At 36.1% G+C, this 27,153-nt stretch overlaps 1 pseudogene; it reads right to left on the bottom strand.

Annotated features, from left to right (window-relative positions):
• Positions 1 to 436: 436 nt before the first annotated feature.
• Positions 437 to 26,167, bottom strand: LOC115834641 (annotated as a pseudogene).
• Between the last annotated feature and the right edge of the window lie 986 nt (positions 26,168 to 27,153).

The following is a 27,153-nucleotide window of genomic DNA, read 5'->3' as shown; positions in this document are numbered from 1 at the left end:
AAATCTACAAATCAAGAGTCTTTTTTTTTGCTTAGTTTTTTTGGCGGAATACTAGTTGTTGACCATTTACCAGCATACCCCCAGCAAATCAAGAACTAGGAAGCGATTTCATAATTTAGTGAAGGGGAGAAAAAACAGAGATTGCCCAAGGATAAATAGATAAACATACTATTTATACTCATTGACAGATTAATGAGGGAAGAAGTGAAGAAGCACCTAGAAAGGCCACGTATTGTTAAATCATGAATGATTCAACTGCAAAGAACCTTAGGGAACTTCTTGTTCAACATTTCAATTTAACATATGAGAAACTGGAAGATTTCCTAGTTACTCAATGGTTGAGTCAAACAAGATTCCGGGTTTAAATAGCAGAAGTGATCTTTCTTTTTTTTTTTTTTTCTTTTTCACTTTTAATTGCATTTATTTTAAGCTGAATTTATTCCCATGCCATAAGTTTTGTTTCTTCAATTTCTTCTAGGGTGTATTTTCCTTTGTGAAATCTCCTCTCTGGTTTAAGAACAATTTGCTCCTTTTCAGTAAAGATCATCCAGATGTGGTAGGGTGAGCTCATGTATGGGTTAATCCAACCATGAGATCTGTAAGTATGGCAGATCATCTTAGGTGCTTTATTCACCTGGGTATGCTCAATGATCAGAGAATCTATAATATATTTAAACTCAAGTTTAGCATTACTCTCTGCATGATTTAAGCATGCGCATCTAAAATTCAGCAATCTTTTTGGGCCACCGACCATGTGTCCAGCCCCACTGCTTGGCCTGGGCACACCTCCCAACTCCATGATTGTAAGGTTGGTAATTGTGGCAAGGGCATTACTTTTAATGGCAAAAACTGCAATTACTTTTGCATCAACCTCATAACATCTTTCAGATACTTGGTGGCTTTTCATATAAGCATAACTTTGATGTCCTGGGCAGTTTCATGAATGTTCTTAAAGTGAACATGAAGATTTGAACTTCTTGATTTGTATAATTTTTTGGGGTTTTCCGGATCAAGTATATAGATAAGTATATAAATATACTTAAAAGTAAATTGACTCTCTACTTAAATAATAAGATCTAAATGTATTGAATACTCGTTATGTGTTAGGTTGAACAAATTGTTGAGTATTCATCATTATACTCATTTTACAGAGTTAACTAAAGCTCAGAGAATCAATATAATTTATCCAAGGTGATACAATTAGTAAGTAGCAGTTCTGGGTTTCAAAACCAGTACTTCCTCACTCCAAAGCCTGTTTATTTATTTCCTTCCATCTTCCTCCTATGTCATTTTATCTCTTAAAACTTCATCTATAGAAAAAAAATCAGTAAAAATATTGCCAGGGTTGTATGAAATTTCTAGATCATATTTGTGCCTTTTGGCATTTTAGATCATCCAAGCAAAATTAAAATGTCAGTCATTTTCGAGGTCACACATCATTGTAGATATTTGTCATTGTCATGAACTGTCTAACCTGGAGGAGGTCCAGAGTAAACTTTAGTTATCTTCCAAATGATGGATATCCTGGACTAAAATAAGAGAACTTGGGACAGTGTGAGAGAACATTCAAGATAATGAAATGTGGCATCATTAGCACTCCAGCAAAGTAACAAGCAAACTGACAGCACAGAAGAACAGAAAATTCACATATATTCCATTCTATTGTACTTTGGTACAGCAAGAAAGAAAAAGGAACTAGAGGCAATGCAGAAAGGCTGGCAAATTTGAAACAAATTAAAGGCAATAACCTTAAATATAGTGATAATAGGTCTGTGGGATTCACTACTGTAGGACATCTTTAAATCAAATAACAATGCTGGACTATGGAGTGGATAATTTAATGACCAATAACCTTGTTGGTGTTTTGGCTGAAGAAGATACACAACATCTCATGAGTCTGATCTGATCAGCCCAAGGGCAAGGAAAATTTAATTTTCCCATGAACCAGATAAAGTATTCATCAGAGTAACTAGAGCTTGCTTCTTCATATTACTAGGACCTACTTTTGGACTGAATTCCTAGCTCAGGTATTAAACATTACTGTGCAATGGGCCCCAAAGGAAAGTGATAGAATGGTGTCAGGGTAAAAGATAACTTTAATTTCCTTTTCTACTAATGGGGGTAAATTGCATTGAACCATTCTAATACCCTCCTCTAGTTGACAAAATCTACTAAATAACTTGCTCAAGGGTAGAATTTCAGTTTGCGACCTTAGGAAGATAAAGAACATTAACCAACATGATTGCTTTATGTATAATACTAAAAACAGATAAATGTACAAGCATACATACACAAAAGCTGTCCATCATTTTTCTTAACTATTGTGTCCTGTGGCTCATTCCATCTTAGTGCATAAAGATACAGATTATTTTTAGTCCGCTTACTATTTTATAATATAAATAAAAAGTTTACATTATGAAATGTAGATCATTATAAAGAGCTCCTCTGTGAAAATATATATATATGCCTCTTTTTAAACTGTTAATAACAAACATTATTGTATGTACATTTCTGTTAGTATGTGCAAATATATTTATATAATAAGTCCCTTTGAATGGAATGACTAGCTCTGTGGGTACATGTATTTTCAGTACTGATAGATGTTACTGCTACATTGTCCAGAACAGTTACACCAAATTGTATTCCCACCAACATAACATAAGTGAGAATGTATGTTTCCCTCTCCAGACCAACTTTTTGATATTTTTTAACCTGTTTAGCGAATATAGTAATTATTTTTCCCTTTTTGTGACGTTTAATAGTATGTGAAGCTGAGCACCATTCTGTGTTACTTCACCATTCAAATCTTTAATTTTTTTTCTATTTTTGTAAAGGCATTTCCCTTATGGATTTGTAATTATTCCTTAAATATTTAGTGTATTTGTACTCACTTAGACTTTCTAGGCATTGATTTTTGTCTACCTATTTTCAACATCTTTTAATATGATTATCTCCAATAAATTAACCTGCCCACAAGGTACTAAGATATGAAAGAGTTAAAAATAAACATTATTTGGCTAATGTGAGTCTTTTTTGCTATCAATAATAATAGAGATGAGATGCAAGGGTGTCAATGCCAAATATCTGGAAAAGGAAAGATGAAATTAATCACACTGGGACAAAATAAATGGTAAGTTATTTATTTATTTATTTATTTATCTATTTTAGAGGCAGGGTCTCACTCTGTCACTCAGGCTGGAGTTCAGTGGTCTGATCATGGCTCACTGTAATCTCAAATTCCTGAGCTCAAACAATCCTCACGCCTCACTCACCCAAGGAGCTAGCACTACAAGTATGTGCCACCACCATGCCTGGCTAATTTTTTTAGTTTTTTGAAGAGACAGGGTCTCCCTATGCCCAGGCTGATGTCAAACTCCTGGCCTCAATTGATCCTCCCACTTCGGCGTCTCAAAGCACTGGGGTTACAAGCATTAACCATTACTCCCAGCTGCTGGCAAATTTGTTGATTTATTCACCTATCTGCAGGTTTATTCAACAAACATTTTCTGAATACTTGCTGAGTGTCTTGTTTACTAGGTCTAGGGACAAAATCATTTTTACTAACCATATTTAATGTATTTCTAAGCAGTTCCTAATCACAGAAAACATAATCAAGAAAAGTTTTACATCTTCAAGATATCTGTGATTAATTAATGTTTCTTTCTCTTTGTGTCCATTAGGAATGAATTGAGATTCTGATAAGAACTCAAAATAAAAGCAGAGATTTATTTTCTTTGAGGGAAACTCTCACATAAAGTTTAGAGGTAGGCAGCCCAGGTAGATATGGTGTGTTTGGAGTTACGTTGTTTTCCTGTCATCTTTGTTCATGATTTTCATTTTTAATTTCCTTATGGTCAAAATTTGGCTGCTGGACCTTCAGCCATCATAACTGTGTTCCAGACAGCAAGGAGGAGAAAGCAGGTATGAAGAAAAAAAAACAATGACCTTCTTTCAAAGAAGTCAACTCCTCTAGAAGATTTTTCGAACTTCCCACTCAGTGCTTGTCATTTTGATTTCACTGACCTCTTTATTACCAAAGGAGTTTAGGAAAATAAGTTGTTATTATCAGTGTTGTTGTTTTTACTCTTTTTGCTTAGCAAAAGAAAGATGGGAGCCCACTGATAGTGAAGAATAAGATAATGGAAGTTATGTAGCCAACTCTGTCCCCACTACAGATCAAATTATTCTCTAGGACAGTAGTCCCCAACCTTTTTGGCACCAGGGATCAGTTTTATAAAAGACAAATTTTCCATGGACTAGGATGGGGAAATGGTTTGGGGGTGATTCCCATCTGGGGGTGATGGGAGGCAGTGATGGATCATCAGGCATTAGATTCTCTTAAGTAGTGCAAAACCTAGATCTGTTGCCCGTGCAATACACGATAGAGGTCACGCTTCTATGAGAATCTAATGCCTCCCCTGATCTGACAGAAAGCAGAGCTCAGGTGGTAATGTGAGTAATGGGGAGTAGCTGTAAATGCTGATGAAGCTTCCCTAGCTCACCTCACCTGCTACCCACCTCCTGCTGCATGGCCTGGTTCCTAATAGGCCATGAAGGGGTACCAGTATCGGTCCACAGCCCGGGGGGTTTGAGATCCCTGCTCTAGGAGGCAATCTTCCATTTTCCCTCTCCTTCAAAACACAAGAATGAGGATGTATACCCTACCCCTAACTTTGGTGCCTACGTTGAGGTTGCCAGGCAGGAAAGACCCACAGCCTGAAGTTTAAGACAGAAGAAACTCACCTTAAAGTGAGGAACTTTGGGGCACCACGTCCTTCAGTGTCTTCTTATCTCACCTACCAGTTCTCTTCATCCTTCCTCCCATTGCTCACACAAAATAAGACACTGAGTCCAAGCTGTTTTTCCCTCCTATTTCTTTTTCTGATAACCACAAAAGTTTAGACCTTATTAATTGTAGTGTTTTCCTGCTTCCTCTAGTCTAGTCTTAAAATAATTCTTTCTGGTTCCTAAAGCCAGATATTATTATTATTATTATTATTATTATTACTTTGAGATAGAGTCTCACTCTGTTGTCCAGGCTGGGGTGCCGTGGAGTGATCTCAACTCACTGCAACCTCTGCCTCCTGGATTCAGGCAATTCTCCTGCCTCAGCCTCCTGAGTAGCTGGGACTACAAGTGCACTGCACCATGCCAGGCTAATGTTTGTATTTTTAGTAGAGACAGGGTTTCATCATGTTGGCCAGGCTGGTCTCGATCTCCTGACCTCAAGATCCACCCGCCTCAGCCTCCCAAAGTGCTGGGATTACAGGCGTGAACCACCGCGCCCACCTTAAAACATTATTTTAAACTTCTTTCTAGTCTGTTAAAAAAGCCCTCATTAACTGTTTAAATACTACTTTAAAATAAAGCTGATAAGCCTTATTCTGGCATCTGAGACCATCCATCATTTACTCCATCTGGTCTTGCTACTATGGTCCTCTAAAAGCACCTTGCATATCCTATCCTCACTCTGTTCTGTAACTCTCTTCATGCAGGTCTCCTTTCTCTTCTTGCCAAATCCTCCAGGGACTAGTTCAAATTTCCCCTGCTGCACAAAGGAAAAATGATGTCAGGGAGCCCCTGCATGGCATCTTTTCCACAGTAACATAAGCCCTCTGTCCCTGGGCACTTATTTGCAGTGCACATTGACACATTTCTGGTTTCCAGCCATCTCTTTCATGTTTGCATTGTTACACATCTTTTGCAATATTTATGGCCACTCTCTGAAGAAGCTTTCATCAGTCTTTTGGACACATAGTAGGCTCTCAGAAATATCTGTTGGTTGAATTTGTCTTGTTTCTTTTTTTCCTTCCATATATTTATTACGTGATCAAAATTTCCCTTCCCATTGTGCCTGCCTCTCAATTTCTAGCCAAAATTGTGTCTAGGCCCAAACTCCCAATCTGATGTTCCACAGAGCCAGAATGCATCTCCCATGGAGGTCACAGAATTCCACAATTGGCTGACTATTAGCATAAGGCCTGGGATGGAACTGAATTATCAGCTCCCGTTTAACTGGATGATTTCCACTGGGTTTTATTTTCTGTTTGCTTGCTAATAGAAATGCCCATTGGCAGTGGCCTCAGATCAAAAGCATGCTCTTAATAGAATCTAAAAGTTCATGTTTAATTTTAAAATCACACTCCCTTCAGATTCCCAGTATTGCCAAAATTCATCTGAAAAGCAGAAAATATCATTTTCCTTCCATCTTCAAAAGCAGCTGAACAAAATTTAAATACATCTGGTTATAACAAACAAGCTAGAAAGTGCACCACAATTGGGACAAGCTTGCGACCAGATCCAATTTTTATGACTGAGTCAGAAAGCGCTTGAAAAATGGGGCTCACTGTGCAATCCCTGTGGGGGCGTGAGCTGGAGCCTCTGTGGCCAGAAAGACTGCAATAATAAGCATGAGTGGCATTTTCCCAAAGCAGGTTAAATACCCCAATAGAAACCTAGAAGAAATTACACTTAAAGGTTCTCCCAGGCAGCTTGAGTTTATTTGACACCTCCTCTTTGCACATGATTTCCCTCTGTGACAAACCGCATGATACAATTTGTGGGCTAAACTCAATGCTTTTATGAGTGTTAATGGCACAGTTTTGGAGTTAAGTCAATGTGACAATAATAATAGAATTTTGTTTATTTCCTTTCTTCTTTAAACTTTCCCTCTAAACTATAAGCTGAGATTATTCAAACGGCAGTTTCTCATTGGCCATTCCCTTCCTTCTGACTCTAACTTGGTAGTAGCTAATTAAACAAAGATAATCTGTGCCATTTTTTCAGTTGAGTGCTTGATCAAGATTCATGTTTACTTTTAGGGCAGAATGCTCTCCCTAGGGTAATGAGATGAATTTGAGTTTACCTTTTCAACCTTTTGGAAGTTTCACTATTTCTTGTTGTGCATCTCAGAGTACAGGGCACAGACTAACAGGATGAGTAAGGCTATTCACAGAAAGAATATTTTCTTATTGGTCACAAATAGTTTTTACTGTGTCATATAGGTCTGGAAAACTTGTTACACCTAGATGGTGAACTTAGCACTCTACCTATCAAATATGGAGATTAAGTATAATACAGTAGTTAGGAGATAAATTTTGGAGCCACTTTGTCTATAGTCAATTTTGAGTTTTACTAGCTATGTTATCTCCAGCAAGTTAAACAAGCAAGCAAGTTTAAACTCTTTGTGTCTTAGTTTTTTCATCTACAGTATGAGCTTGGAATAATGTTTAGTTTATATTATTATCTTTCCCTATTTTCTAACAATATTCTTCTGCAGATCAGTGAGTTCTTCTATCTGACTTCCCAAGAGTCCATATTTGGAATATACTTACTTTGTAGTATAAATCTCTGTTGTGTTTATGGTGTACATCCTGCCTGAAGTATCTTCCTCTTGCCTTCCCTCTCCCTATACCACCATTTTATTTACAATGTTCATGCTTTAGGATCAGGCCTCATATTTTTTTCTCCAACACTCTCCACCTACATCTTGATATTTCTTTTTTAGAATGTCTCCTTACTACCTATGTTCTCTTTTTCTTCCAGCTACCTATCATATAATACATTCCTGGGCTGTGGTGAATATTTACCTAATAATTCCTTAGAGCAAGGTATCTTTTTTTTTTTTTTTGCTTTATTCTATACCTGATTTAGCAGCCAGCAATAGTAGTCTGTGCTTCAATCAAACCTGTGAAGAAGTTCTCAATGATCATTCCAACATATTTAAGATGTAGAGTTTTTGCCTGCATCCATGAAGAGACCATTTGGCTAAAATGTCGGAAGCCCTATTTTCATATGGTCATGAACATTAGTTATGGTCTTGGGGAAAGTATCTTAGGGATTACTAATTCAAATTTTGTTATCTCTCACAGAGAAAGCTAGAGTGTACTCTTCTTTGTGGTCTCTTTCATACTTGCTCTTTTTCTATTTTACATCAATTTGACATCCATAATTGACAAAGTGGTCCCAATATTTTTATTTCAGTGACAAGCTGGAGACTGTTGACCTGAATCAGTCTTGTCAGTCCATTTGTCAGATCAATCTATATTTAAGTTCTTCTCCACTTTGTGTTGGGCAAAATTTTCTTAGATGACCTTGCACTGCTCTTTTTGCCTCCATGACAACACAGTATTTGGAAATTTTGCTCTGTTTTGGTTTATTTAATTGGACACTTCTTTGTATTTCTATGCTTATTTATTATATACTTGATCAATGTTCATTAACTTCTCACTGAGGATAATTCTTCTATAATTAATAATTTCTCTCTTTTCCTGAAATGCTTTCACCCATTTGATTCCATTTATTTTGTTGCTGTTTTTGTGTGGCCATCTCTACACGGAGCTCAGTTCCTCTCCTAGAATCAACATCATTTAGCATAGTTCCATGAATATCTTGAACACTCATTTCTCACTCATTGGTGAGAAAATAAATGGAGCAAATTCTCAGTTGCTGGACATTCTATTAACTATAACTGTTTATTAAGTGGCACTTTGCACTTTGCACAGAAAATTATATTTAAAGTTCTTAGTGATATTTTGTCATTGAAATAACAATATATGCATTTGGAATCAGTAAAGAGAAGCAATTATTTTTAGGACAATTTTAATTATAGTTGCTGTATACTAATTCTCATTGAATTACTATTCTATGTATGTATTGCACAACAACTATTCTCAATCAGAATATTGTAAAACTAAAATCCTACATGAGCAAGCTCTGTTCAAGGCCATGGGGTATACACTTTTAGCTTGCCTTGGATGTTTTGTGTCTCAAATCTTTACATTACATTAAAACAGATATTTACAAAATGAGGTAGTATAGATTAAGTTAAAGAAAAATTAAATCATGGAGTTCATTGCAACTGTAAAAAGATGCCACCTTTAAATTATATATCATATTTTTATTTATTATAAACCTATATAAATATGTCCTTAATGTCTCCACGTAGGGTTAAATTTAGGGGGAGAGATCTTAAGTGGGAAGAGCAGGCATGATTTAGTTTAAAAGTGCCGTCGTAGTGATAGCGTAAGTTTCATTAGACTGTTTAGGGGACCCTGATTGAGTCATGGGCCCTCTTTCTCTTTCAGTGTGGTATCTTCTCTTCATTCTTCACTCTCTCTCATTCCCTCTTTATTTCTGTTTTCTCCTCTTCTGTCCTTCGATTTCTTTTTGTTTTCCCATTAGAATGGAGACCTAAACTATGAAAGAGAATGAACAACAAATGATGATAAGATGCGTCCATAGTGTGTCCGGAATTGGTGGGTTCTTGTCTCACTGACTTCAAGAATGAAGCCGCGGACCCTCGCGGTGAGTGTTAACAGTTCTTGAAGTCTGCGCGTCCGGAGTTTGTTCCTTCTGATGTTCAGATGTGTTCGGAGTTTCTTCCTTCTGGTGGGTTCGTGGTCTCGCTGGCTCAAGAGTGAAGCTGCAGACCTTCGTAGTGAGTGTTACAGCTCTTAAGGCGGTGCCTCTGGAGTTGTTCGTTCCTCCAGGTGGGCTCCTGGTCTCGCTGGCTTCAGGAGTGAAGGTGCAGACCTTCGCGGTGAGTGTTACAGCTCATAAAAGCAGTGTGGACCCAAAGAGTGAGCAGCAGCAAGATTTATTGCAAAGAGCGAAGGAACAAAGCTCCCACAGTGTGGAAGGGGACCCGAGCGGCTTGCCACTGCTAGCTTGGGCACCCAGCTTTTGTTCTTATCTGGCCCCATCCATGTCCTGCTGATTGGCAGAGCCGAGTTGTCTGTTTTGACAGGGTGCTGATTGGTGCGTTTACAATCCCTGAGCTAGACACAAAGGTTCTTCACGCCCCCACCAGATTAGTTAGATACAGAGTGTCCACACAAAGGTTCTCCAAGGCCCCACCAGAGTAGCTAGATACAGAGTGTCGATTGGTGCATTCACAAACCCTGAGCTAGACACAGGGTGCTGATTGGTGTGTTTACAAACTGGAGCTAGATACAAAGTGCAGTATGGTGTATTTACAATCCCTGAGCTAGACATAAAGGTTCTCCAGGTCCCCACCAGACTCAGGAGCCCAGCTGGCTTCACCCAGTGGATCCCGCACCGGGGCTGCAGGTGGAGCTGCCTGCCAGTCCTGCACCCTGCGCTCGCACTCCTCAGCTCTTGGGTGGTAGATGGGACTGGGCGCCCTGGAGCAGGGGGTGGCGCTCGTCGCGGAGGCTCGGGCCGCACAGGAGCCCATGGAGGGGGCGGGAGGCTCAGGCATGGCGGGCTGCAGGTACCGAGCCCTGCCCCGCAGAAAGGCAGCTAAGGCTCGGTGAGAAATTGAGTGCAGCGCCGGTGGGCTGGCACTGCTGGGTGACCCAGTACACCCTCTGCAGCCACTGGCCCGGGTGATAAGCCCCTCATTGCCCGGGGCCGGCCGGTCGGAAAGCTGCTCCCAGTGCGCGGCCCGCCAAGCCCACGCCCACCCGGAACTCCAGCTGGGGCGCAAGCGCGGCGCGCAGCCCCGGTTCCCGCTGGCGCTTCTCTCTCCACACCTCCCTGCAAGTTGAGGGAGCCGGCTCTGGCCTTGGCCAGCCCAGAAACGGGTTCCCATAGTGCAGCGGTGGGCTGAAGGGCTCCTCAAGTGCCGCCAAAGTGGGGGCCCAGGCAGAGGAGGCGCCGAGAGCGAGCGAAGGCTGTGAGGACTGCCAGCAGGCCGTCACCTCTCAATAGGAGGTATGTAAAAATAAGGGCTTTGGAGTGCAACACAATAGTTGTTTCATATGAACAAAAATGTGAACAACTATAAGGACATTTGAGTAACAGAGTGGTAAGAAAATATAAGTAAAGTTGGGCAAAGAGTATGACTTGGAGAATAATAGCAATGGGAAAATTTTATCCTGATTACAGAAAGAGTTCATTCCACATGTATTCAGATCAAGAAACAAAGGAAGGTAAAATTTTGGAGTAAAGTTCCGTATTTAAAAGTTCAATTGGCAGTGAGTCATCCTGTACAGTCACAATGAGCCTTTGTACTTACCAAGCAGCTTTTGTGCAAAGATTTCACAAGGCAAAGAGCTGCAAAAAAAAAAAAAAAAAAAAAAAAGAAAAAGAAAAATTCTGCTCTCATTTCAGATGGACAAGTAAATCAGAAAGAAGGTAGATTTTTGAATACTTCACTATTGGGCCTCAGTAACTTTTTCTTTTACATTCTTTTTTTATTCCAACATTAAATGCAAAGATTTTCAATGCACAATTCAATACATTTTGAAAATGATTAAATCCATATCACTTTCATCCCTATCAAGATACAGAACATTTTTCTCACTCCAGAAGATTCTCCTGAATGGAGTCAATCTATACTCCTCTTCCCAAGAGGTGACCACTGCTCTGATTCCTCTTTTCATCATATATTAGTGTAGTCTGTTTTAAAACATACTACAAGTTAAATTGTACAGTATGTACACCTGTGTGTCCAGCTTTTTATTCATCATAATTTTTTTAAAAAATATTTACTTTTAAAAAATATTAGACTTAAAAAAAATTGAGATAACACAGAGAGACCTCATATACCCCATATTCAGTTTCCCTTATTATTAAAGTCTCACATTAGTATGGTGCATTTGCTGCAATGAATGAACCAATACTGATACACTATTACTAAGTAAAGCCCATTCTTTATTCAGATTTCTTTACTGTTTACCTAATGTCCTTTAGCTGTTCTAGGATTGCATCACGCATAAGACACTACTTTTAGTCATTACATGCTCTGAGTTATGGAAGTTCTTGGAATTTCTTTGGTTTTTGATAAACTTGATAAGTTTGAAAATTATTGATATGATATTTTGTAGAATTTCCTCAGCTGGGATTTGTCTGATGTTTTTCTCATAATTAGAATAGAGTTGTGGGTTTGGGATAGAAAGATGAGAGAGGAAAAGTGCCATTTTCATTATATCATACCAAGCATGCAAACTATCAAATTATTTATTATTAATGTTGACCTTGATCACCTGTCTAAGATACCATTTGTCGGGCTTTTCTACTCTAAAGTTAGTCTTTTTCTCTCTTCGGTGTAATAACTTGTTCATTCATTTTATTGCACATACTACAAGTTTGTCTCTTTGTGTTGCAGATCAGTATTCAATATATGATTATATTACAATTTTTCTATTAGCCTTTCTTTTACATGTTTTTGTGTACATATGTCTTTTTTTCTCTTTGGTAAATATCTAGAAGTAGAATGACTAGATTATAAGTTTAATGTATAACTAACTTTATGAGAAAATGCTTAATATGCAAAATGGTTATCCTATTTTACACTCTCACTACCCAGCTATGAGAATTCCAATTGTTTTGCATCTTACTAATTCTTAATATTGTGAGCCATTTTAAGTTTAGTCATTCTAGTGGACGTATAGTGGTATCTAATCATGGTTCCATTTTAATTTTCTTCATGACCAATAGCATTGAGGATTGTCCATGTACTTATTGGAGCTTTATATTTCTTCCTTTGTAATTGCTCAAATACCATGGTATTGACTTTTCTTTGCACTGCATTGACATCCTTGTCAAAAATTATTTGATTATCTAATACTAAATCAATTTCTATACCCTTTATTATATTCCATTGATTTGAGTATCAAGCCAGTACCACACTGTCCTGATTAACGTTGCCTTATAATCTTTTTTTTTTTTCTCTGAGATCGGGTCTCCCTCTATTGCTCAAGTGGGAGTGCAGTGGCGTGATCACTGCTCAGCGCAGTCTCAAATTCCCAGGCTCAAGCAATCCTCCCATCTCAGCCTCCTGAGTAGCTGGGACTACAGGTGCATGCCACCATGCCTGGCTAATTTTTTTTTTTTTTTTCAGAAATGGGGTTTCGCCATGTTGCCCAGGCTGGTCTGGACTCCTTGGCTCAAGTGATTCACCTGTCTCAGTCTCCCAAAGTGTTGAGAATACAAAGTGTGAGCCACCATACCTAGACTTTAATAAATCTTTCAATCATGTAATGTAAATCTTTCACATTAGTTCTGATGTTCAAGATTGATTTCCATCAATCGTGTGTGATAGTAGACATCTTTGTCTTTTTCCAGAGATTAGGAAAATATATATATAGTTTTTTACCATTAATGTGATGCTAGCTATAAATTACTTGTAAGTGCCCTTGGTCAGATTGTTGAATTTCCTCCTTTTCCTAGCTTGCTGAGAATTTTCATGATAAATATGGGTTGAATTTTATCAAATCCATTTTCTGACTATATTGGGGTGATTATATACATGTGCTCATTGATTTTGTTAATGTATTGAATTATACTCATTCACTTTCAAGTATTAAACCAATGCTGCATTCCTATGACAAATTTTACCTGTTCATCCTGAGTTATTCTATTTATATGTTATTTCATTCAGTTTTTAAATACTGTATTTATAAAACTTTTTTATATATTATTTTTGTTTGTATTTTTTGTAGTATTTTTGTCTTGTTATGGTTTCAAAGTTCTGTTGGCCTCAAAAAATTAATAGGAAAGTATTTCCTCCTCCTCCTTTCTCTGAAAGGACCTGTGTAAAAATTAGTATTATTTCTTCCTTAGAGGCTGGGCATGGTGGCTCACGTCTGTAATCCCAGCACTTTAGGAAGCTGAGGCAGGAGGATCACTTGAGGCCAGGAGTTTGAGACCAGCCATGGTGGTGCAGACTTGTAATCCTAGCTACTCGGGAAGCTGAGGTAGAAGGAATGCTTGAGCCTAGAAAGTTGAGGCTACAGTGAGCCAAAATAATGCCACTGCATTCTAGCCCAAGTTACAGAGTGAGACTTTATCTCTAAAAAATATATAAATAAATACAAATGTTCTTCCTTAGCTGTATGTTAGAATTCAACAATCTACCGAGGATGTAGATTTGCAGTATAATTCTATTTATTTTTCTATTTGTTTTCCATGTTCTTGAAAACTATTCTTTTTTAAAGTTCATTTCTATCTTCTATTTGGCCTTCTTTTCTAGCTTCTTAATGTAGAAGATCACATCATTGATTTCAATTATTTATTATCTTAAATAAAAATTTGAGATACAAAATACAAATACATATACAAATATATGTATTGAGATACAAGATACAAATATTACAAAGATACAAGATACAAATATACCAAATACAAATATTATACAAGATACAAGATATAGCTAAAATAGTAAACACTTTTTTAGCTGCATCACAAAGATTTTGGTATGTTAGTATCATTATTTTAAAATATTTTCTAATTCATTTTGTGTTTCTTCTTTGGCTTAGAATATTTTTTTTTCTTTCAAACATTCAAGATTTTCTAAATAGCGTTAATTTTATTTATAATTAATTATGTTTGGTCAGAAAAAACTTTATTTTTCATTTTTTGAAACTTCTTCTTTTGAACTGAGAATATAGTTTTTCTTGCAGAACACTCTATGTATATCTGAAAATTCTACTTTTTGATAAATATTTTTGTTTATAGTTCCTATAAGTATTCATTTAATCCAAGTTGGTCAATAGTATTTTTCAATTTGTTCATATTTTTACTGATTTTCTCTCTATTTTCTTGATAATTACTGAGAGAATGGTATTAAAACTTTCAGCTGTGATTGTGCACTTTTGTATTTCTCCTTTCAGTTTTTTTTATTCATTGATTTTGAAGTTCTCTTACTAGATGCACAGACATTTAGGATTGTTATGTTACCATGATTAATTGATGCTTTTCTTATATAAACATCTTTTAATTCATTTTCCCTGTCCTAAAGATTATATATTAATAGAACCACTATAGATTTCTGATTATTATGATTTACATGGCATATTTAATCTCATAATTTTAGTTTCACGCTAGCTATGACTTCAAATGTTAAGTATTTAACTTCTGAAAATAGCATGTATTTCAGCCTTATTTTTTATCCAGCCTGAAAATCTTTGTCATTCTGATTTTTAGTCTAATTGCATATAATTTTTAATATGACTTTATTTAAATCTGCCATCTTGCTGTTAGTTTTCTATTTGTTTCATTATAGCTGTACTTTTGGTTAATTTATGCACTATGAAAATTCAGAGTACTAAACCCAAAATGGATGTTGGTTGTTTTACTTAATCAAAAACTCTCTTCCAAAAAATGTCTTTAATGTACAGAAGAATAAAGTGAGAAAATAGTTTTAATAACTTATCTGTTATGGCTTTGTTATTTTGACTGTTTCTTAACTTTATTCTAACCGGTATTAGAATATTACTTATATTATTTATAGGATATTATTTAGTCTAATATTTTAGCAAGTACACAAAAAATTCATTGAATGGAATGTTACATGTGTTTATCACCTCACACTCCTCTTCTTTCTGTTTCTGGTTTTAGCTTTGCTTATTAATTAAAGATACAAAAAAATGTACCTACTAAAATGAATAATGTTTTTTTGACTGTCTGGCAGTCATTCTATTGATTTTCTTCCCACAAAGGTATAGTTTATTCTATGTATGTCTATACAAAATATATTTCAAAATAGTGTTGATACTCTCGTATCATAAACATTTACATGATAATACATACAATTTTTAATGAAATGATTTTGAAAATGTTAAGATTTCATTTAAGGTTTAGAAGGTGATTGAATTAAATGTTTTAACATTCTTCCACCAGTGATATTTGATTGATTTTTTTTAACCTTAGAATTTGAGGTATGAAATAAAATTTTACTGTTATTCTACAAATTGGCATTTATAATTTTTGTCACTGTACAGCTGGCTAAAATGATATTTATATAAGCCCGAATTTTAGAATTCTGTTTTATGACAACTATTAAGTCTGTATACAAATTGATACAACTTAGAAAATGAAGGTATCAAATGCTATGCTGTGTCTCAAATATAATGCATACGGTAAGTCAAATTTGTATAATATCTAATTGTGTGACGGCTAAGCTAAAAGCCTAGACTTCACTGTTACAGAGTATATCCACATATCAAAACTGCGCTCCTATCCCCCACATTTATACTGAGAGCTATATAAACATGTCAGCCATCTCGTATTATCGTCACGTGTTATGTTGCTTGTATTTTAAGATGAGCATCTTAACTTGTGTTTCCTATAAAGTAGTGCCTCAGTCAAGGACCTTTGTTCAAGTGGTTCATTTAGTAGATAACCCAGGGAGTAAGAGTAAAGAATCAGGGATCATTAGTCAAGGACAGTGGGAAAGCCAATGCAAGTGGATTAGTGCTTTTAAGTTGACCATTCTGAACCACAGGGGCTGGGACCACCTGTAAAACATACAGTATAGTTCCTAAATTTTTGCCCCTTGAACGATAGGAGGTGGGAGTTTTTTTGTTTGTTTATTGTTTTACTTTTTTTCAATTATACTTTCAGTTCTAGGGTACACGTGCACAACGACAACGTGAAGGTTTGTTACATATGTATACATGTGCCATGTTGGTGTGCTGCACCCATTAACTCATCATTTATATTAGGTATTTCTCTTAGTGCTATTCTTCCCTCTTCCCCCTACCCCATGACAGGCCCCAGTGTGTGATGTTCCCCGCCCTGGGTCCAAGTGTTCTCATTGTTCAATTCCCACCAATGAGTGAGAACATGTGGTGTTTGGTTTTCTGTCCTTGTGATAGTTTGTTCAGAATGATGGTTTCCAGCTTCATCCATGTCCCTACAAAGGACATGAACTCATCCTTTTTTATGGCTGCATAGTATTCCATGGTGTATATGTGCCACATTTTCTTAATCCAGTCTATCATTGATGGATATGATGGACATTTGGGTTGGTTCCATGTCTTTGCTCTTGTGAATAGTGCCGCAATAAACATACGAGTGCATGTGTCTTTATAGTAGCATAATTTATAATCCTTTGGGTACACACCCAGTAATGGGATTGCTGGGTCAAATGGTATTTCTAGTTCTAGATCCTTGACGAATTGCCACACTGTCTTCCACAATGGTTGAACTAGTTTACACTGGAGGTGAGAGTTTTTATATACCCATTAGTGATGGTTACCCTGGAAGAGGCATCCTTGCCCTTACAGGCTGAATGGGCTGCCATAGCATAGGAAAAATTTGGAGGCAAAGGGCACCCTTGGGTATAAACCTTCATAGCAGAATGTGAATCTAAGCTAGCACAGTTACAATGGAAATCAACAGTAGGCCAAGAGTGATAGTATTACTAATTTTAAGTTGACATACAATTTTGACTCAAAAACTTGGAAAAAGAAATTATTTGTTAAAAAGTAGACAAATGATTAGAAAAGCCAATATTAGATTATCCTAAACTAATAAAATTAGAAATGTTTTACACAAAACAGAGATTAGAATGGGAAAGACAACCTGCCAGAGAGGACTTGCTCTTAAGGGGATAGAGTGCACCTCTGACTGTGAGCAAATTTACCCTGGCCAGGACCAGCTGAACTTATTAAATTTAATTTTGGAAAAGCAAGAGGAGGATTAGGTGGTAAGAGTCTGGAAAGAAATTAATGTGAATAGTCAAAGAAAAAGAGATAAAAGATAAACAAGAAAGAGAAAAAAGAAAAACGTACACATGACAAGGAAACTTGGAAGTATTTATGCACCAGCAGTAGAGATCTTGATCATATAGGTTTTGCCATCTCAAAGAAAAAAGAAAATAGTTTGGAAATGTAATGGAAAGTCATTGGGAGAGAGAAAGGAAGATTAAAACAGGAGGAAACAAAGGGAATTCAGTCAGGGTAATGCTAAATAAGTGTCTTGTTACAGATATCCTTATTAAAAGTTAGGGGTGGTGTCCAAATAAATATTTGGGTGTGGTATACAGGTTTTAATCAATCACAAATAACACTGATTTGATCATACAGTATGGTGAAAGTATTGAAATATTTCATGGCATATTTTCATTGCATATGGAGTACAAAATATTCTATAGGTCTATTACAGAATTAATAAGACCTTTATGAAAATTAGGATACCTAGAATGTGTAATATATTGGCTATATGCCATTACAATCAACCAATAGTACACATACTACATATATTACACACACTCATGTATTTTGGCTTACATTAAATTTAAATGTGATTCATTTAGAGATCAATAAGCTAACATATCTTAAATTTGGGGGGAAATTAGGCATTTTCTAAAATATGTACAAATAATTTAATAAGTTTTAAAATATAATATTCACTATTACACTTAGTTACTAAGTAATGTTTATATGATGATAAAACATGCAAATTGTAAGTGAATGTGATTTTTTTCCTGTGATTGCCTTTTTCAAGGTACAATTTTTGAATTAAATTTTCCAGACTAAAAGTGGTTCATTTTCTGATGAAATTATCATTAATCATGGACTATATAAACCAGTATTTTCGACTACAATTGGATATTAACTGAATATTGAGTATGAATCCTAAAGCTGACACTATGAGTACACATATTTCATTTCCTGTGGTTTGAATCATAGCCACTTGTCAATACACATTGCAACCTTTTGCATTCTGAATAACTTTTCAGGTAAATATTTTAACTAGAAAACACTCACATAATAAAGTACACCTCTCTGACTCTAAATGCAAATACAATCTCAATAGAAAAAAAGGTACCCTCAGGTAATTTAGCTGCTCTTTTGTCCTGTTCTCCAGTGAGTGCCAAAATAGAGAAAAACGAGCAGTTCTCAATTCAACCCTTACGGAGGGTAAAACCAATGTAACGTTTCACTGCCCTCTACAGGATGCAAATGTAAGCTGTTTGGATGGAACTTTTCTTCTCATATGTATATAATTTTAAAATGAAACTCTCAAGAAAGGATCCAGAATTAAAAATAGCAGTGATAGAGCAAAGGGGGGGATGCAAATTGAGTTTCCTGTAAAATTAATGAATTTGTGAAGACATACAGTACCCAGCAAGATTTCCCCAAACAGAAAATAAAGAGCAATAAAAATGCCACACGATAATAAGGTGGCAATAATACATGAGAGATTGTATGAAATGTTCAAATGAGAAAAACAGAGAAAAAAAAGTAAAGAGGAGAGAGGGAGGGAAATTGTTATTGGAGATGAATGGGTGTTATTGTTTGATCTCTTTTTTTATCCCTTTTTGTATGTATAATTGCACTTGATTGCTAAAATGAAAAGTGTCTGTAAAGTGATGGATTAATTAAAAGAATATGCAACCACTTTTCCTTTCTTACAGAGAAAAAAAAAAGAGTTTTATCCTTCTAAGATCCCATACATAGCCTTCACTCTGAACTATAGCGGGTTTTGAAAGTCATTTACATAATAGCTAACAAAAATGTACTCAGCAAAACACCGGGCTTTCTAAACACAGGAGATAATTATGTTGGAAGAATGATATTTCATTGCCATCTCCATTTTCAAGATGCATTTATTTTTCCTGTCCACAACAAAGAACAACCAAACGAACACATATTAACATATATTGTGTAGGTGTGTGCCCTTAGAGTGACAAGATACAGGGAGTTGGATTTGATGATGCTAAGGCAGCGCAAAAACCAGGAAGGAAAGAAATACTGCATTCTATTTCTGGCATATATGTACCACCTGAATGGTATTTTTCATTATCTCCAGCACTGGGAACATTCTACTATTCCACTGGGAAGTCATAGCAGAAGAGATATAATTATCAGCAGAGTAATGGGGATGCTCTTGCTAATGGCCAGCTATTCAAATATCTCAATATAATCGTCTTGCCCAATCTCTCCCCATTGCATACTCTTCTGGAGAAACTCATCATTTTTTCCACTTACTCCAGCATAATGAATTCATTTTGCATTTTCTTTGTGAGAAATTAAGAGGAATCGCAATATAATGTGTTGACATTTGAAATTCTGCACAGAAAATTTTAGGCTGGCAATTTAGTTTAATCACAAGCTAGCAGGGAGAGGTTGTTTATTAAATTAGTTCCCAGTGTATAGAATGAGTATTTTCTTTGTAAACCTTTGCCTTTGTACCTTGGTTTGGACTTCTTTTTTTCCTATTTTTAAAATAAATATCAATTTTCTCAAAAGAAAAAATAATGTACCCCCAACTGAAGCTCTGTGTTCTCTGAGCCTTTTTTATGGTCAAAATTCTTGACACTAAATATGAGCATTGAGTGAGAGACCCTTGAGAAAAGGTTAAAAAAATAAAATAAGTGAGAAGTCGCCTTTAAGAAAGGCCACCAAAGTGTGTTTTATTTTTCTGTGACATTATGCCACTGGGTTGGCCACTGCTATAGGAAAAATTCTTTCTTATTATTACACTAAAGCTATTCTGTTTATTTGTTCAAATCTGAGTTTGGGTAACCATTTCCATATTTTCTGCCCCTTATGTTTTTGTTTTTTATAGAATTTTCATTAAGTTGCTCTAATAAGACTTGTAAACAGCTAATAAAACAGTCTTTCCACTTTCTCTAGGGAATGTTACATTTCTGGGCAGGTGAGAACATGAGCAAGTTATAAAAAAAAAAAAAAACTCCTATTGGAATCATTGACTTGGAAGATGATTTAGCTTTCCTTTTACATTAGAAACTTTGCTAAGGTCCAACATTCATAAAAAGAAGGTGGAGGAGAGCAAGTCTGAGTGTGAAGCCTGTGTCATCAGTTGATGGGAAGCAAGAAGATGGAAAAAGGGTGCCACATTTTGATGACCTTTCTAGCATGTCTCACATTCTTGCTTTATTGATTCTTCTAAATTATTTTCATATTCAAACAAATATTGTGCTAACATAGCACCTAAAGTTTGTTAAAGAAGAAGTTCGGGAAAATATATTCAGAGGGCATATTCACTCCTCTAATTTTCTCTAGTCGATTCCGACCAGAACCCAGAATAGAACTGTTGTATCCTTCCCTAAGTTTACCTGAGGCTTCTGGGAAGAGACATGAGGAAAAGACAACTTGGCCTTGACTTTAAAAAGGGCAGTAAAAGTCATCTTTAGAAACTAGCATGCATCCAGCAGAATTACTCCGGATTCTGTAAGAGACAAAGCCCTGCAAGCTACTTAGTCTAATCTACCCCTACTTAATATCTAGTCTACCTCTACTTAATATCCTGTGGTTGGTACTGTGGTACTGAATACTGAATTCCCTTCACTTCTTGCACTATGCCACTATACTTGATTGCTAAGGGTATGCCTGGCCACTCCAAGTTCTTGGTTAAAATTAGTCTAGAATTATACACTTTCATTGAATCACAATTTTCTTTCAATCTTTTTACATAAGCATTCCTTTGAATGTCTTAATTCTTCTTTTGTAACTCTGGATATTATTATCAATAATAAAAAACACTCCAATTATTTCTTTTTCTTTTCTTTTCTTTTCTTTTCTTTTTTTTTTGAGACGGAGTTTCACTCTTGTCACCCAGGCTGGAGTTCAGTGACTCAATCTTGGCTCACTGCAACCTCCGCCTCTAGGGTTCAAGAGATTCTCCTGTCTCAGCCTCCCAAGTAGCTGAGACTACAGGTGCCTACCACCATGCCCAGCTAATTTTTGTATTTTTAGTAGAGAGAGGGTTTCACCATGTTGGCCAGGCTGGTCTCGAACTCCTGACCTCTTGACCCACCCACCTAGGCCTCTCAAAGTGTTGGAATTATAGGCATGAGCCACTACACTTGGCCAATTATTTCAACTATTAAATAATTGTACTGCCATAACCATTACAATATGGAATTTGTCACTTTGTTTTGTTGATGCCCTCTTGGTCTAAAATACGGTGTTTTCTTTAAGAAAGGTGGTTATATCCTTCAAAGTAAAGATCTTACATAAAGGGATAGTGTCTCAGTTTGTTATTAAAGATCTTCCATCAGCTAAAGGAAAGTGGAAAGAGAGTAAGGAGAAACCCACCACAACTCTCCCAAGTTGTGACTGTAAAATTGTTCTGTATGTGTTATATTAATAACATTGTGATGCATTGGTGTTTTCAAACTCCAATCAATAGGCTACTTTTTATCACTCACAGAGAAGTGAAAGGAAGCAGGAACAAGAGAGTGATTGCAAAGTGTATATGTTTAAGAGCATGCTCATCAAAAAAGCAGCTCTGGCTTATGGTCTGAAAGGCATTATGTTATTAAACCAAGAACACTTGATCAGAAATCAGGAGCCTGAGTTCTAGTCTTAAATCTAGTCCTAACTAACTTGCTATGTGGTTGGAAATTTGAATCGAAAAGTCCTTTAATTCAGCTAAAAAATGAGGGCGTTAGACTTGATTTTGTGCCACACCACTTTCAGTTTGAAGCAACAATAATTACATTATTTAGACTTAAAGTAGCTTTCCGAAAACCAGGCTATCAACAAACAGTAGACATGAATTATTATCTATAGTAATTTTATTTGAAATAATTTATTTTTAATAAGTTTTTGGAACCAAGTAAAGGGGAAATGTTATAATGTCTTAGGACTAGGTTTCAGGGAAGAAATATGGCAAATAGCATCAAGCAGCCCACTATGAAGAATTTGTGAAATGTCTAGTGCCTTAAATATTATGAAAGATAGAAAACATTCTAAAATACCTGAAATAGTCTCTTATTTATGCAGTCTCTTCTTTAGGGGAAGGATCAAGTATAATCTTTTATAAAAGTATGATGCAATGAAGTGGCAAACAGTACAGTTCTATGAAGAAGTATGATAGAATTTCAGATAATGACGTGAATGAAGCAGTCTTATAAGAAAAGTTGGGCTCTGACAAAAGTTTTAGAATGATTGATGGTTTGAACACAAAAGAGGGAATTACTCAATTAAGGCAGAAAAGTTAGACAGGGCATTCTGTGCTAGACATCTTTGAGAAGGTATAGGCAGCTTCTCTAATGCTGTGTTGAGTGACAATGGGTTTGTGAAGAAAAAGTCCAACACACAACTGGGAATCCTAAAGGATTTCAACATATTTTGAAAGAATTTAATGACAATGAATACCAAAAGACACTATATTTATGGCTTACCAAAAATAGAGTGTCTATTAAGACAATCAAACCTGTAGACTTTATTTTCCTAAAGACTTCTATGGAGCTCCTCTTTGGCATACAATAGAATGCACTGTCTTACATTAATTTCCAGGTACAGTTCTCTGACCAGGGCAATTATAAAGAAAATAGAAATTTATCTTAACATGCAGTTCCTCATGACTTCCCAGGGTACAGTTGCACTATAATAATTTCATTGTGTATTTAACTTAAGCAACATTCTTTAAGAAAACGTGTTGATGTTATTTAAACACATGTATAAATGTTTAGTTCTATGGAGTAAAGCAGAAAGGATGTGTTCTAAGAGTTTTGTGTGCTTTTTTAGACTTCTAGTAAACAATTATGGCAGGTGTCCACAAACATCTTTGTTCATGTACCACAGAAAGACTTTTGAAAAACTATTTACCCTCTAACATATTTTTAACTTGACATCTAAAAGTTTTTATCATAAACTTATGCTTATAACACAAGGATACAAAATAAATACATTATAAATGTTGACATTTAAATAGAAAATTGTTAAATCATTCTATTAAGTCTATACAATGGAAGTTAAATACTATGATTTGAAAGTGACCATCATTATTAAAACAGTAGATGACAGGAAATTCCTTAATAATTTATCATTTTTATACTATATCATCTTTTTGTTGAAAGAACTTAACTTTATGAATTGAAATAAATATGCTCATACATATCTCAATTTCACAATATCTCATTCTGAATTTTAATTGAGGTAGATTTGTTAACAGATAGATGACATATGATAGAGATAGATAGATAGGTAGATATTTAGATGGATAGAAAATAAAGTTGGCTGGGCATGGTGGCCCATGCCTGTAATCCCAGCACTTTAGGAGGCCAAGGCAAGTGGATCACTTGAGGTCAGGAGTTCGAGACCAGCTTGGCCAACATTGTGAAATCCCGTCTCTACTAAAAATACAAAAATTAGCTGGGCGTGGTGGTGCATGCTTGTAATGCCAGCTACATGGGGGACTGAGGCAGGAGAATCACTTGAACTCAGGAGGGGGAAGTTGCAGTGAGCCGAGATCACACCACTGCACTCCAGTTTGGGTGACAGAATGAGACTCCATCTCAAAAAAAAAGAAAAAAGAAAGTCAGTGCACCACGGAGGAGATCATTCTAAGATCATTCTCTGGTAAGAGAAGGACACTTGGCAATTAAGAGTTGGAGAAGGACAATTGGACTCAGAACTTTTTGGGGGTAATATGAATTTTGCAGTAACATATATTTTAGGGAGTACATGGTCAGATCTTCAACTATATAGTTGTATAGTATAACATAGTATAGTACAGTGTGTGTTCTCTGAAATTTTTCATGCCCAGTTGTCTCTAGGAAATACGTTGTGTATTCCCATAAAGGCATGCTCCATTATGAAATCTGCTTCAGAAAGGCAGACCTCCACATCCCTCCTCTCAAGAGTAGGTTCTGCTCCCATGATCAAACTTTTTATTTCCTCATTTCAGCATGGGCACATTTCCTGTTACAGATCTCAGCTATGTGCCACATGCTCTAAATCTATTGTATAATTTAATCCTTTTAGAAGATCTGTGAATTGTGTCCTTTTTTCTTTTTTTACAATTATAGTCATACAAAACTGAGACTCAAGGAAATTAAGTAAATTGTTCAGTTTCATTAAAAAGAAAAGGCAAGTCTGGAATGCAACCAAATCTGCCTAATTTCAACAATATATATCTCAAGCCCTCTGTCAACTTAAACAATGAAGAAGTTTTGTGTTACAGCTTTAGAGGAATCTACAGCTCTAATATTTTAAGGCTCTAAGATAGTGGCTGAAACAGAGTTTTGAGTGATACTTGAATTTTGGCCTGAATATAAAGCCAATATTTGATTCTATTTAAAAATATTAGCTTATTTTTCTGAAGCTTCTTTCTCAACATGACCATCAAATTTTGAATAACAGAGACTTTCTTTAACTTTAGAAAGTTAGAAAATAATCACATTGTCTCCAGATTTCTTCCATGTGGCCCTCTTCAGTTATACGTGTCAGTACAACATTTTTTTTTAAGTGGAATGCCAAGATTTACCATCATATAATTCCCATGGGTATTGATTTCCTAGAATAATAAATAATTTGTTCTTCCAATTGTGTGTGGGTGTGTGTGAGTATAGGTGTGGTGATGGAATTTGGGAAGTGAGATGGAGAATAAAACATTTGTTTAACTTTTGTCCTCTCATCTAAACAATGTATTTTTGCCTTGAGAGATTCTTATAACGTAGCAGTCAGTTCTGTGCTCTGCTCTTTTCAGAAAGAATGACACACTAATTTTCACTTCAAAGCCTGACAGTTTGTAAACTTGTCTTACACCATTAATTTTGGAAGCCATCTTCCAGTGTCTTTCAGGGAGAAATTAGCAGTCAATTGTGTTTGGTTTATGAAAATAGAAAAGCACTTCCGAAGAAATAGAAAATAAGAAAGAAAAGGGAACTTTAAGTGGTTAAAAATCAAAACCCTCAATTCTAGTGCATAACATGTCAATAAAAAGTAAAAGAACAATGCTCAACTTGGCGAAAAACAGAAAAATAATACCATTTAGTTCAAAACTTTTTTTAGACAAACACTATAACACATAGTTGGCAGATAAAAACATGGAATTGTTCCAGACATACCCGCAACACACACACACACATATACAAACACACACACAATAGTGGATGTCTACTGCTTTGTTCCAGAATTGAAAGCAACCTAACTTTTAGTAGCTATTTTTGACAGATTCTATTTTAAATTTTGGCACAGTTATAACCTTAATAATTATGTCATTTTCTAAACATAAGTGTAAACACACTGAAAGAAAGGAAGAATAAAACTGAAATTTTAGCATATAAAAACTTCCTGCTGTTTTTGTCTGAAATTCTTCACAGTTTTATCCTTATGCTATCCCATACATGTTGCTCCTCAGCCTAAACCAATATTGGACTTCCAATACTGGCCATGTATTCCAAAGCACAGACTAGGCACAAAGTTACTTAGATATTTAAATCACCTCCACTCCTAGTTTACTTCATATTCACCCACAGCCTTCTCTGAAGCTTTGCATTTGAAGGGCTGCCTCCCTCTCTCTCCTTACCTGTGACTGGCCCCTTCTATGTGCCCGTGATTGTTTTATATGGAATATGTTGTATAAAACCCAAATAAATCCTATAAGATACAGGTTAGTAATAAATAGGCTAGAGATGTTATGCAAATTATACCGCCATATTTGTGTAACAGCATTTTGGTCCATCATAGATGGCATATGGTGCTGAAAACGTCATAGCACAATGCATTACTCATTTGTTTGTGATGATGCTGGTATAAACAAACCTACCGTGCTGCCAGTTGTATAAAAGTCTCGCACATACAATTATATACTGGCAATAAATGACTATGTTACTGGCTTATGTATTTGCTATACTATTCTTTGTACCATTATTTTAGAGTGTACTCTCTGTGTCTCTCTCTTTCTCTCTCTCTCTAACTATATATATCTCTATCTATCTATCTATCTATCTATCTATCTATCTATCTATCTATCATCTATCTATCTATCTATCATCATCTATCGGTCCTTCAGGAGATACTCCAGAAGAAAGCATTGTTATCATAGGAGATGAAAGCCCCAGTTCTGTTATTGCCCTTGAAGACCTTCCAGTGGGACAAGATGTGGTGGTGGAAGAAAGTAATACTGACGATTCTGACCCTGTGTAAACCTAGGCTAATGTGTGTATTCTTGTCTTAGATTGTAACAAAAAAAAAAAAGTTTAAGAAAAAAGAAAAAAATTATAAAAAAGGAAAAGCTTATAGATTCAGGATATAGATTTTTTTGTATAGTTGTACAATGTGTTTGTATTTTAAGCTAAGTATTATTAGCAAAGAGTAAAAAAGTTAAAAAATAAACATTGATTAAAAAGTAACGGTAAGCTTACATTAATATAGTATTGAAGACATAAAAATATTCTTTTTTTTTTTTTTTTTTTTTTTTTTTTGAGACAGAGTCTCGCTCTGTCGCCCATGCTGGAGTGCAGTGGTGCAACCTCGGCTCACTGCAAGCTCCGGCTCCCGGGTTCACGCCATTCTCCTGCCTCAGCCTCTCCGAGTAGCTGGGACTACAGGCGCCCGCCACCACGCCCGGCTAATTTTTTGTATTTTTTTAGTAGAGACGGGGTTTCACCGTGGTCTCGATCTCCTGACCTCGTGATCCACCCGCCTCGGCCTCCCAAAGTGCTGGGATTACAAGCATGAGCCACCGCGCCCGGCCGAA

This window comes from Nomascus leucogenys, chromosome 4, assembly GCF_006542625.1.
Source record: "Nomascus leucogenys isolate Asia chromosome 4, Asia_NLE_v1, whole genome shotgun sequence".
In the NCBI taxonomy this organism is placed as follows: domain Eukaryota; kingdom Metazoa; phylum Chordata; class Mammalia; order Primates; family Hylobatidae; genus Nomascus; species Nomascus leucogenys.
The sequence above is the reverse complement of the archived record's forward strand: the minus strand, read 5'-3'. Positions and strand labels throughout refer to the sequence as shown.